The sequence below is a fragment of the Triticum urartu genome, chromosome 7A (assembly GCF_056163025.1).
Source record: "Triticum urartu cultivar PI428250 chromosome 7A, HENAU_Tu73, whole genome shotgun sequence".
NCBI classification, from domain to species: domain Eukaryota; kingdom Viridiplantae; phylum Streptophyta; class Magnoliopsida; order Poales; family Poaceae; genus Triticum; species Triticum urartu.
In genome coordinates this window covers 29305437-29318776 of record NC_141879.1, presented here as the reverse complement: position 1 = coordinate 29318776, position 13340 = coordinate 29305437, and the positions used below count along the sequence as shown (strand labels likewise).

Here is a 13340-nt window from a genome sequence, read left to right as displayed (position 1 = left end):
TCTCCTCGTCGTAACCATGGAGGTGGCGCATCGCGGCGTTCGACGAGACACCTCTCCTTGTCGTAATCATGGAGGCGGCGCGGCGCTCGACGAGTCACGATGACTCGTCGTAGCTATGGCGGCGGAGACAACATTTTGCTACGGTCGGGACACGCTTAGGCGTATCTTGCAGCCTCCCCCTTCGTGGGCACGAACACGTGTCACACGTGCCGAGCGGCACGAGGTGGCGACTTTCTCCGCAATTGGTGGCGGTGTATGCGGTCATCGACGGATGTGTGCATATCATGTGTCGCATGTCCATCCGTCCCTTTTTCTCCTTTCGACATCTACTTCCGCGGGGCATACCCCTCGCACTCCCGGCGAATCTACAATGTCATCAACGACGTGCAAGCCAGGCCCAACCATGCATGCTACTTCAACAACCACATCGACGCTGCTCAAGGCCGACGAGGCAAGACGGCGTGGGCGGGCGTGGCCGGAGCAAAGGCCACGTTTTCGACGACGCGCGTACCACTTTGTACACGGACTCTGCCGCTGCCACACACACCACCACCATGCATGAGGAGCGCGAAGTGAAGACCAAAGACGACGACTGCGCAGCTTAATCGGAGGTGTCCCGCGGCACTATCCGCGGGAGTAATTAACCGGGGGCTTTCCGAGGCCCCCGGGAAGCAGGAGACCATGATCGCTTGATCCCTTGGCCGCGCCAGCAGGCCTCGTCTTTTTCCTTTCTTCTTCTTCTTGTATTTGTGTAGTATGTACACTGGCACGCCCGCAACACTTTGTACCCCGGGTCAAAGGGAGACGCTTATACGAAACCTCTATCTTTTTGTACGAGTGAAGTCATTACTTTTTTGGTGTCAAACAGCCAGGTTGGTTTGGTTCGATGTGTTATGCGGTGGTCGTCCTTCCTAAGAAGTGGTCTTTAGCAACTGAAGCATTCAGACAGTAAATGACATAATAGACATCAACTAATAAGATTCTAAGTAGCACTGGTCCCTGGTAAAACCGCATGTTATTTGAACCCGTCGACTGCCTCCTCTTCCATGGAAATTAATGGCACAAGTACACTGGCCTTAGCCTTAGCCTTAGCATGTACGTACAGTATTGGCATGATGATCCATAAGTAAACAAGTAATTATGCATCGCTCAAGAAACGCGGGACGTAATCCAGAAAGGAAGTAGCATGCCCACGTGTCCAGAATAAGAACCAAGGAACACAGCAAGGCTAGCTGCAGAGCAGACAGGCATGTGTACACTGGTACAACATTTTTCAAGGATTCCCCCAGCCAGCAAGTAAGTTAAAACAGCATCAGCTAAAGGCAATACGTTACCACAGGACGATGAAAATGAATACCCCAGCAATAATTATGAAATCACAAAACAAATGTTTTTATTTAACAGCCGCAGCTGAAATGAGTTCACAGCAAGCACACTCGCAAATATCAGTACATATATAGATGAAACAAATCATGCGTTCATCAGTTTCTGAAATAAACATAGGGGGCAGAGAGCTCCTTAATTCGAGAAACAAACAACACAAAAACAAGTCTGAATATGGGAATACAGCCCGCTCGCTGTCATACAGTAAGCGTAAAAGCACACAGGTGCAGCAGTAGCACGTCTCATAAAAGCAGAGGAGACGCAGGTGGCCGGTATAGTGGATGGTATATCAGCAGCAGCAACACGAATATAATGCACCTTCAGATGCATTGACCCCCTTCGCTCACTGAACATGCGGCCCAAACAATGAAGCATCCCCCTTCCGGCCGGCGACCTGCATAACCAATACCATATCACCGTCAACATCTTCATTCTAGTAAGATTAGAGATGAGGGGGGAAGTAGTGGTACTGGCTAGCTGGCAGATTAGTGCGTAGCTTACGTGCCTACCTACACATTTCCTGGCCAGTGTGCATGGCGGTCAGTCTCGGAGAGAATAGCGCCACATCTGCTCTTCGAGTACAGAACATTGGTACAGCACCGTCAAGAAGTCATTGGTGATTTCCAGGAAGCCTAGATACTGGAGGGGCAGGAGGAACTCAATGCCAGATGGGACCTCCGTCATGCTACTGAGGTTGGTAAGGAATAGTTTCTCCAGGCTTGCCATGGCACCTTCTGCTATCTCTAGACGACTCAGATTAGGCAGGTCTCTTAGAGAGAGAACCTTTAGCTTGGGAAACCACCCCGTGAGAAATGCCAGCTGTTCTCCGTTGTATGCTCTGGTGAAACGTAGATAAGTCAAGTTTGACAGCCGAGAAAGGGATGGCAGGGGGTCTTCTCTCAGCTGTGACCAATATAGAGACAATTCATACAAGTTCTGGGCCCCAACAGCTTGGAACAGAGGGGACTCGTCCAGCGCCCCTTCCGCTAGTCGTCCTCTTAAAGCAAGCCTTTGCAGGTTTGGCAGGCAGACATTCAACGAGAGAACCTCATTCTCATCACTTGTCCTCACACCTAGGAAGGACAAATACTGCATCTGAACTAAAGACTCACTGATGCGTCCACAATAGATTTCCTTCACATTCAGTAACCTCAAGCTTCTCAGTTGCCTCAGCTCCCCTAAACATCTAACAGACTAATCATGTGCTTCAAGTGCTTGTAGTGTCTGCAGGTTTGATAGATCTCCAAGTCCATTGGGGATATGCGCACCACTGCTACATGCAAACTCTCTCCATTTTGGATCAAGTAGTCTCTCAACAAATAAGTGCCTGAGCTTCTTCAGTTTCACAATCCCTCGAGGCAACTCATGTATATTAGATAGAAGAAGGTCCAGTGTCAACAGATTTGAAAGCTTCTCAACAGACTTCGGGAGCATCTTCACTTTTGAACCACGCAAACCCAGATAACGGAGATTAAAAAGATCTCCAATAGCATCTGGAATCTTCTCAAGGGGTAGACCACTTAATTCTAGCACTGTCATATACCTTGACTCATTACATATCACAGGTAGTAGAGTGAATGTTGACTTGCTATCACCTAGTGTAATGACAGTTCGAAGTTGGTGCATATTGGAAAATGGTTGCTGAGTATCATTTTTTAGTTCGTGCAGTACCAATCGACGTCCATCCTTCTCAAGAGAACGCCGACACTTATCCCCATATGCAACACCGAAACAGTTCTTTTGGCACAAGTCCACTGCCAACTCACGTAAGATATCGTGCATTCTGAATCCTTTCATCCTACCAAGGTGGTTTCTCTCAACAAGTTGTAGCATATTTCTATCAATCAACTCCTTAAGATAGCCTTCTGCAACCTCTTCTAATGTGTTTCTACCCCTCTCCTCGATGAACCCCTCGGCTATCCATAACCGTACAATTTTTTTCCTTTTGAAAAGATAGTCTTCCGGAAATAAGCTGCAGTACAAGAAACAGCTTTTCAAGTGTGTTGGAAGGTATATGAAGCTCAGATGCAAAACATTCCTTATGTCACTGAGACTTGAATTATTAATTAGCTCCCAACTCAATTGGACATTTATTCTTCTCCATTCTTCCACAGTTTTCTCACGCACACGCAAGAGGCTAACAACTAACACAATAACAAGAGGCAAGCCTTTGCACTTGCTAACTATTTCCTTAGACAAAGTCTTCAACTCTATTGGACATTCATGGTTTGTATCTCTTGGAAAGGCTTTCTTACAGAAGAGATCCCATGCCTTGTCTTCTGGTAAAGCTTCCAGTGTTAGGATGTGTCCTCGAGAAGCAAGTGTGGCAACACGGGCTTCTCTTGTTGTAATTACCAGTCCACTGCCCTTATCATTATGAATAAGCGCCCTAGACAAGTCATCAAGTGATTCTGGAGTCCAAACATCATCCAGTACAATCAAATACTTTTGTTGCTCCAGAAATCTCTTCAGTGTCTCTTCAAGGCATGTGATGTCCATATCTGCAGTGTAAGATAGACCACTAGCTTTATCTTTCATAAGTTCCTTGATTATGTTCCTTAAGGAATCTTCCGTGGAGGGCCAAAGCAGAACGCAGGTGTGATTGCCCACTTGGTACTATGAGGTTCAGTGATGTAAAACCACTCCCTCTGCCATAAGTTGGAAGCTTCCGTGAAAGCGCCTTTTGGCCAAAGAATGTTTGTGAGTTTGCTCACCGTAGCACCGCCGTACTCCGCTTGCTTCCCCTCAACTATATTTGGATTTACGCTAAAGGTCTTGAGCCATAAGCCGAAGTGTGGGGGAATACGGAGAAAGGCCTCGCACATGACAATGAACGCCGAGATATGAAGGAAGGTGTTCGGAGCCAGATCGTGAAAATCTAGCCCGTAATAGAACATGAGTCCGCGCACGAAGGGATGGATAGCGAACCCTAACCCCTGGAGGAAGTGGGAGATGAATACGACCTTCTCGCCAGATCAGGGAGTAGGGATAACCTGCCCCTTGGCAGGAAGCCTGTGGAGGATTTCCGCGGTCAGGTATCTGGCCGCCCGGAGCTTCGCGATATCCTCCTTTGTAATAGAGGAGGCCACCCACCGGCCTTGAAGGCTGGGCCTGGACATGATTGGGAAACTCGGAGCGACTAAATCGAGACCCGGGTGGTGGAACTCGGAGTTGGAAAGGCTGAGGAAGAAGTAGGCGCTGAGGAAAAAGACGGGTCTGTGCCCCTTTATAACGGCGATGAATATCAAGCGCCTCCTTGCAGGCCGAAAAACCTGCCTATTCCTAAGGGATTATGCCAACGGAACGGTTGGGTTGCCCACGCTCATATTGATGAGGATCCCTTAATAAGGGGACACGAACTCGGCTCTGATAGGACGTGTCGACGAAGCCGCATCTTGAAACTTGGAACGGGAGGCTAAAAGACGGTTCAAAATAATGACCGGGCTGGTTCGTGATGTCACGCTGCTAAAAGTTGTCAGCCGATTGGACTCGTGGAATATTATACTCTCTGCGGTTGTGTGTGGTATTTGTTTTGCAGATCCGGACACGCTCGTCATGTTCAAAGGCTGTGTTGGAATATTCGGAGAAGGAACCCGCCTTGCAATGCCGAAGACAATCTGCGCGCCGGACACCTCGTCATTGAAGCCTGGTTCAGGGGCTACTGAGGGAGTCCTGGATTAAGGGGTCCTCGGGCGTCCGGACTATGATGCGTGGGCCGGACTAATGGGCTGTGAAGATACAAGACCGAAGACTCTCTCCCGTGTCCAGATAGGACTCTCCTTGGCGTGGATGGCAAGCTTGGCGACCGGATATGAAGATCCCTTTCCCTGTAACCGACATTGTGTAACCCTAGTCCCCTCTGGTATCTATATAAGTCGGAGGGTTTAGTCCTTAGGCGACGACCATAATTATACAGGCTAGACTTCTAGGGTTTTAGCCATTACGATCTCGTGGTAGATCAACTCTTGTAATACTCATAGTTATCAAGATCAATCAAGCAGGAAGTAGGGTATTACCCCGATAGAGAGGGCCCGAACCTGGGTAAACATCGTGTCCCCCGTCTCTTGTTACCATCGATCCTAGATGCACAGTTCGGGACCCCCTACCCGAGATCCACCGGTTTTTACACCGACAACTCTCTTGCCCTGTTGATCGTGCTACGGTGGTCTACTGCGACAACGTCTCGGCGGTCTACCTCTCCACTAACCCGGCACATTATCGTCGAACCAAGCATATTGAGTTGGATATTCGTTTTGTTCGGGACCAGGTGGTCTCTTGGCCATATTCGTGTTCTACACCTTCCTACTTTCCAACAATTTGCAGATATCATGATTAAGGGCTTGCCTACGGCGTCATTTGAGGAGTTCCGGTCCAGTCTTTGCGTCAGCAGCGGTGCCGCTTCGACTGCAGGGGGTGGGGGTGGGGGGGTGTTGTGCATATCTGTGTATTATGCCCACCTCCTAGTTGCCTTGTATAGTTGAGGTCATGGCCCACCTTTGTACATCATATATACGTGCGTTTGCACATGAGCAATACATCGTGCAATTCCCACAACATACATTAAGAATCTGTGCCCCCTCACCAAGGTGCTAAATAACACAATCAAGATGTACGCTTGCAGAATGCTTCCTGCCGATAACTAAAACAACAAATTGTAGAGCTACAGCTAGAACAACAAATTGACAAAAGCAGCACTAGTTGGCAGATCAAAAGCCTATGCAGAGGTAGAGCAAGTATTTACAGGGTAGCGTCGTATGGTAAACATCCTGCATCAAGAATTTCCAGTCGCGCTACATTACAATCCCAAGAACTTGAAGCTTGCAGTAACACCATCACATTCCTTTCTTTTCATGGCACGCAGCATAGCATTCAGACCATAGCATCAAGGGTTTACTGACAGTAACCATATGACAGTGAGAATGAATACCTGGGCAGTAATGAATCACAACCAAATTTTTATTTTTGGACAAGTAAAAGAATGCCTGAACATTAAGAATCACTAACAAAGGCTTTTATTTACGAGCCACGGCTGAAATATGTGAAATCGTACTTGGTTCTCACTTCTCAGCCAGCACACACGAATAGAAGCACACAGGTAATGCAAAGAAAAAGAAAAAGGTCTGAAAAAGGAAGCACGACTCAGTCAGTCTGACAATAAGCACACACGAATAGCAGTACGTGAAGTAGTTTGAATTAATGTGGAAACACAACTCGCTCGCAGTCTCATGACAAGTGTTGTCTTGTTATCACAATTGGCGGTAGTGAACGCAGGCAGTAGTCGTGCAGGAGTGAAGCTCTGTCCAACATTTTCCAACAGCAGAGGAAGCCCGGACTGTAAAGCAGATCAAAAGTGAAGCATCTTCCTTCCTTCCTTCCGGCAGGTGACCTGCAGAACCAACACCATATCATGTCAACATGTCAAACTAGTACGATTAATTACAGACGGGGAAGCACGCAAGTAAAGGTACACTTGCTAATTGGCGATAACTTACACGTTTCCTGACCAGAGTAGCAGGTCAATCTCGGAGGGAATACCCCACCCGTGACATTATCCCTTGAATTGCACACCACTGGCGCAGGGATGTCAAAAAGTCGCTGCGGATCTGGTGAAAGCCTAGATACTTGATGGAAGTGAGGAACTCAATGCCAGCTGGCACCTCCGTCATGCTGCTGAGGTTGGTTAGGATTAATTTTTCCAGACTCGCCAAAGCACCTTGTTGTATCTCTAGCCGATTCAGATTAGGCAGGTCTCTTAGATAGAGAAACTTTAGCTTGGGAAACCACCCCGTGAGAAACTTCAGTTGCTCTCCGTTGTATGCCCTCGTGAAGTTTAGATGCGTCAAGTTTGACAACCGAGAAAGGGATGGCAGAGGGTCCTCTCTCAGCTGTGACCAATATAGAGACAATTCATACATGTTCTGGCCGCCAACAGCTTGGAACAAAGGAGACTCGTCCAACGCCCCTTCGGCTAGTCGTCCTCTCAAAGTTAGCTTTTGCAGGTTTGGCAGGAGAACATTCAACTGGAGAACCTCATTCTCATCACTTGCATTTACATCTAGGAAGGACAAATACTGCATCCGAGCCAGAGACTCACTGATGCATCCACAGTAGATTCCCTTCACATTCAATAACCTCAAGCTTCTTAGTTGCCTCAACTCCCCTAAAAGTCTAAGAGAATCATCATGTGCTTCCAATGCTTGTAGTGTCTGCAGGTTTATCAGATTTCCAAGACCTTTGGGGATATGCACCCCACAGCAATATGCAAGCTGTCTAAAACCTGGATCAATTAGTCTCTCTGCAAATAAGTGCCTAAGCTTCTTCAGTTTCACAATCCCACTAGGCAACCCATGTATGTCAGATCTAAAAAGATCCAATGTCAGCAAATTTGAAAGCTTCTCGACACACGTTGGGAGCATCTTCACTTTTGAGCCACGCAAACCCAAATGGCGGAGATTAAAAAGACCTCCAATAGCATCTGGAATCTTCTCGATGGGTACACCCCTTAATTCTAGCACAGTCATATATCTTGACTCATTACACAGCAAAGGTAGTAGAGTGAATGATGACTTGCTACCCAGTGTAATGATAGTTCGAAGTTGGTGCATATTGGAAAATGGTTGTTGAATATCATCTTGTAGTTTGTGTAGTACCAATCGACGTCCATCCTTCTCATGAGACCCTCCATATTTATTCTCATATGTAATACCAAAACAGTTCTTCTGGCACAAATCAACTGCCAATTCACGTAAGATATCATGCATTCTGAATTCCTTAATTCTACCAAAGTGGTTCCTTTTAACAAGTTGTAGCATGTTTCTGTCAATCAACTCCTTCAGATAGCCTTCTGCCACTTCTTCTAGTGTGCTTTCACTCCTCTCCTCTATGAATCCCTCGGCGATGCATAACCGTACAAGTTGTTTCCTTCTGAATAGATAGTCTTCCGGAAATAAGCTGCAGTATAAGAAACAACCTTTCAAGCGTGTTGGAAGGTATATGAAGCTCAGATACAAAACATTCCTTATGTCACTGAGACTTGAGTTATTAATTAGCTCCCAACTCAATTGGACATTTATCCTTCTCCATTCTTCAATAGTTTTCTCACGCACACGCAAGAGGCTACCAACTAACACAATGACAAGTGGCAAGCCTTTGCATTTGCTAATTATTTCCTCAGACAAAGGCTTCAACTCCATCGGACATTCATGATTTGTATCTCTTGAGAAGGCTTTCTTACAAAAAAGATCCCATGCCTTATCTTTTGGTAAAGCTTGCAGTGTTAAGATGTGTCCTTGAGAGGCTAGTGCAGCAACACGGCTTTCCCTTGTTGTGATTACCAGTCGACTGCCCTTATCATTATGAATAAGCACCCTAGACAAACCATTAAATGCTTCTGGAGCCCAAACATCATCCAAAATGATCAAACACTTTTGTTGTTCCAAAAATGTCTTAAGTGTCTCTTCAAGGCGTGTGATGTCCATGTCTGCAGTGTTAGATAGAACACTGACTTTATCTCTGGAAAGTTCCTTGATTATATTCCTCAAGACATCTTCTTTTGAATAAGTTTGGGAGATCGAAACCCAGGCATGGCATTGGAATTTCTCCCTCTCCTTCTTGTAGACATTTGCAGCCAAAGCTGTTTTACCAAGCCCTCCCAAGCAGTGCTATCACAGAGTGTCCCAAATCATCATTTGCCAACCACTTCTCAAGTTTTTCTCTGTTTTCATAAACCCCCACTAGATCTTCATCATCAAGGGAACGTGCCATGTTTGCCTGATCTTGGGCCGTCCTGACAATGTAGTTCAAGTTGTTAGTATCCCCATTGTTTATCTGGGTAACCCAACGGTTTTTTGTCTCTGCCAGATGTGTAAGGTCTTTCTCTATTTGCTTCACCTTGAAAGCTATCCGGTTCAATGAAACAAGAGAGCTTGGTTTGCGGAATCCTTTCTTCAGGTAAAAGCAACACCCTATATCATGCTCCTGACCAACTAGATACAAGTACTCATCCACCATGTCCTCCATATCATGTGCTACCTTTCGCACCCCCTCCAACCAGCTCTCATATATTGGATTGGTGTGGTTTCGTATGTCCATTTGACAGAGAACATCATGCATTACACTAAGCTCCCGCACAAGACGATTCATGCTGGCTTGTAGCTCTAATAGTTGTGTCCCATACTTCGCAAGTTGCGTGCTTGCTTGGTGTGCTACTCCATTTGCCAAGGCAATGCCGATCTTCTTAATGGCTAGTAGAATCACAATCTCCGCCATTACTTTCTAAGAATTATTGGGTGGTCGCCTAGTTGTATACTTCTCAATATCATTAGAACAACCACTGCAAAATGAAATGAGTGATCAGTGATGTGTTAGTTAAACCGTTAGTGCATTATGCTATTACCAATCATTTGCCAAAACACTTCAGAACTCCCGACCACAATGAAAAAGTTAAATAAGAAGAGCATTTCCAAGAAATCCTCCCAAACTCTTATTAGTTGTTGCTAACCTATCTAACTCTTACCCGCAAAAAACCTTACTAACTCTAACCCACACAATCAAGCAAAGATGTACTTATAACAGGCAGGTCAGTGCGAAATTTAAAACACTTGGGACTGTGCAATAGTCCACTGCAGCAAACTTAATGTTATTAACTGGGCACCACAAGTGACAATGAACCAAATAACCGATTCTACATGCTTTTCCATACAGGGGCAGCTCAGCTTAAAATGGCCCAAATGTTTAAATTTGAACCGAGCAAGCCAAAGAGGAAAGATATCTGATATACATGTTATCTCGCCCGATATGAATATTCTACTTTCAGTTAGCTGCCAAATGTGTCAGGTAACTTTCTCAATATCTATCTAATAATATTTCCAGATGTATGGAGCAAATAGCTACAGTTGTTTAATTAAATCAAATTGTCGGTGCATTGTGCTAGTAGCAAGCACTACCCAAAACTCTCCAACCACAAGAGAAAAGTGAATTCAAAAGAACCTTTCAAAGTAATCCTCCTACAGTATTATTTCATACTGTTAATTAACCTATCTAACTCTAACCCAAATAAGCAAAGAATATCGTTCTTGCAACATGCACACCTGTGAGAATTTTAAAACACTTGGCACTGTGCTATAGTCAACAGAAGCAAAACTTCATGTTATTATTAGCTGACAAGAACGTGTGAACTTGACCAAATAACTGGCAATGTATGCTCTGCTTCCCCAAGGGGCAAAGCAAATTAAAATGCACAGAATATTGAAATTTAACCAACTAAAACACTGTGAACCAATCTACTTGCAAGGCCGGCTCACCAATATGAATATTCAAATGTCAGAGAGTGGGCTAATGTGACAGCTCCATGTTACTTGGTTAAAACTCTATCTAACAGTATCTCCAGATGCATGGAGAAACAAATAGGTAGCTGTTGATTAAGCTGCAAGACAGACTTATCCCAATCAAGAAAATGAATGAGACCACTCGCAAAAGAGAAAAGAAAATGAATGACAAAACAAGGCTGTGATGCATATTTGTCATTAATTAGGGAAAACCAATAAATTTTGTGGTAACTAAAACGACTTTAAATAAAGGAGTCATGAATTTCACTTTAGGGGATCCTCACACAAGAAGTATGGTGACTTTAGGAGGCCAAAGTTCCCACATTATTGTAAGTTCAGTGCAAGAGTAGATGCTCGTCATGTGGTAAGTTTGTCTCAGTAACGTGCATCAACAACACTACATACATATTAATTCCAGATTATTTGTGAATCCCGGAGAAATGATGGATGGAAACCAAAACCTGAACATACCTTCAGGCTCGCCAGACCTTGGTGTTGTCACAAATTAAGAAGACCGGCTTTCCAGGAGAAATCTTTATTGTGCATACGAAGCTGGAAGAAATGGCAATGCATCAAGTCACAAAGTATACAAGGCTTGTTAACTTGAAAAGATACATCAGGAGTTTTTCCTGTTTGCACCAAGGGAGATACACTGTTCTTACTACAACCTGAGATAGCCAGAAAATTAGGAAGGAGAACACACCTGCCTCGAAATGGCTTACATCTGACTGATGTTGGTGACCTCCTTGTGCATTTCTGAATCTGAAACCGTCCGAGTAATCTGATGGATCCTCACCAGGAACAAAACCAAATTAAGGGCAGCGAACCTGGCTTGTAACCGATGTAGATCCTGCTAGATATGGACCTGTAGTGACTTCCTCGTTGTGAGCTTGGCGAGAGTAGGGAATGCTAATTTTGTTGCTGTTGAGGCCATCTCAAGAGCCAGCCAGTGAACCTGCAAGTCAAGTCAATGCGTGCTCTTGTGGGTACAACGAAAGATCGCCAGAAAACTAGAGAAGGACCACACACCTGGCTTGTAATAGCTTAGACCACCATGTGCACTTCTGAATCTGAAACCATCACAACAATCTCGAAATGAAGAGACCTCATCGATCGCTTGGCTGGCCTTGTGGTAACTGAAGCTTAACAGTGGAGATCCTGAACCCTCATGGAGCCATGGGTAATTTGGTATGACTGATAGTGTGCTAGCAAGTTGTTGATAAAGGATTTGTTCTTCAACTTGAGATGGCCCATCAAAACCAGAGAAGAACCACCATGCCTGGCTTGTAAGGGCAAGGAAAACTGCTTATTTTTGCATCGACCTAGCTTCCTAGGTTACCGACAAGAGAACTAGGAACGAAAAAGAAAATCAAGGGCAACACACCTGGCCTTAATCGATGAAGATCCGGAAGGATTTGGTGAGAGCTGCACCTTGCGCTTGCTTCAAGATCTGAACAATCACCAAAACAGTGTCATGGCTTGGCTAGAGTGGGGAATGCAATTGCTTGTTAAAGCCATCTCAAGAGGCAGCCACTGCCCACTGCCACTGGACCTACAAGTCAAGTCAATAATGCTAGTCTTCCTGTGCCTGAAGCTCAATTATTTTCCCACATGCTGCATCATTTGAAAGCACGTCCAACGTTTTCCTGGACCCGATGCACCAAAGGTGCTTAACCACCTTTATGGTACATGGCTTTATGCACTCACCGCGGTGACAGAGTCACAGAGCAATGGCTGTCTTCCTGTGGCTGATGCTCGCGGTGACAGTCTTCCTCTGGCTGAAGCTCAATTATTTGCCCACATGCTGCATTACTTGAAACTACTGTGCCTGTGTGGCGTACACATCCAACTTTTCCTAGGCCCAATGCATTAAATGTGCTTTTGGCTGGTTCACATTGCTCTTGTCTCTCTTACCAACCCGGTAATTGCTCTTACCAACCCTTCGGATTTGTTAATCTAAACTTTGGAAAAGATGATGTGGCTATCAGTGTGTGTGTGTGAATTAAGCATGGCAGCGGGAAGCACCTTTAGTATCAAATGTAGCCACCGAACATATCTGCTCACCGGTCACCACTGAAATTAGTGCTAAGTAGACAACTTAGGACCCTTGCCAGTAAATTTTTTTTTTGAACAAAAGAGGGGGTTTCCCTCCGATTTCATTAAAGAAACCATCAAACGAGATCAAATTCCAGGTTCAGAACCAACAGCCCGGAGGCATGTCCCAGCTACAGGTACTACTAGTTAGTGCTGGCAGGCATGGTTGATGTGAACAACCTGATCCTGATGGGAGACCTGTTAACAGGTAAACTAGTACAAAAGAAGCAACTCAAGATGCTGAACTTGGTTCATTGCTCAAGGACGGTTTACCACTAACTAATCAATGCTAGTGTGCATTTTTTTTATTAAAAAGTTTTGCCCACTAAGCGGTGTGCTTTGTGAAAAATACTGAAAGTATTTGACTCCAGTGGATAAAGGAGATCGACAGCGTCTCTTTCGCGGCGATATCTGCGCCTTTCCTCGATGCAGCATCCGATTCGGCCCCATGCCCCCATGATAGCCATCAGACATGTTTCGTTTTGCCAGTGGAAGCAGCATTAAATCGATTAAATAAATAAATGAAACAATTCCCCT

General features: G+C 45.2%; 2 pseudogenes across 2 annotated transcripts; both read right to left on the bottom strand.

Annotated features, from left to right (window-relative positions):
- Nucleotides 1–1379: 1379 nt before the first annotated feature.
- Nucleotides 1380–3948, bottom strand: LOC125521931 (disease resistance protein RPM1-like; annotated as a pseudogene). The gene is made up of 2 exons (XR_015612399.1): nucleotides 1889–3948; nucleotides 1380–1777 (listed from the first exon to the last, which is right to left on the bottom strand). The product of XR_015612399.1 is annotated as a disease resistance protein RPM1-like (transcript).
- Nucleotides 3949–6321: 2373 nt separating this feature from the next.
- LOC147957256 (disease resistance protein RPM1-like) lies at nucleotides 6322–12426 on the bottom strand (annotated as a pseudogene). Its single transcript, XR_015612398.1, has 6 exons — nucleotides 12094–12426; nucleotides 11739–11988; nucleotides 11413–11664; nucleotides 11181–11261; nucleotides 6876–9715; nucleotides 6322–6769 (listed from the first exon to the last, which is right to left on the bottom strand). The product of XR_015612398.1 is annotated as a disease resistance protein RPM1-like (transcript).
- Nucleotides 12427–13340: the final 914 nt, after the last annotated feature.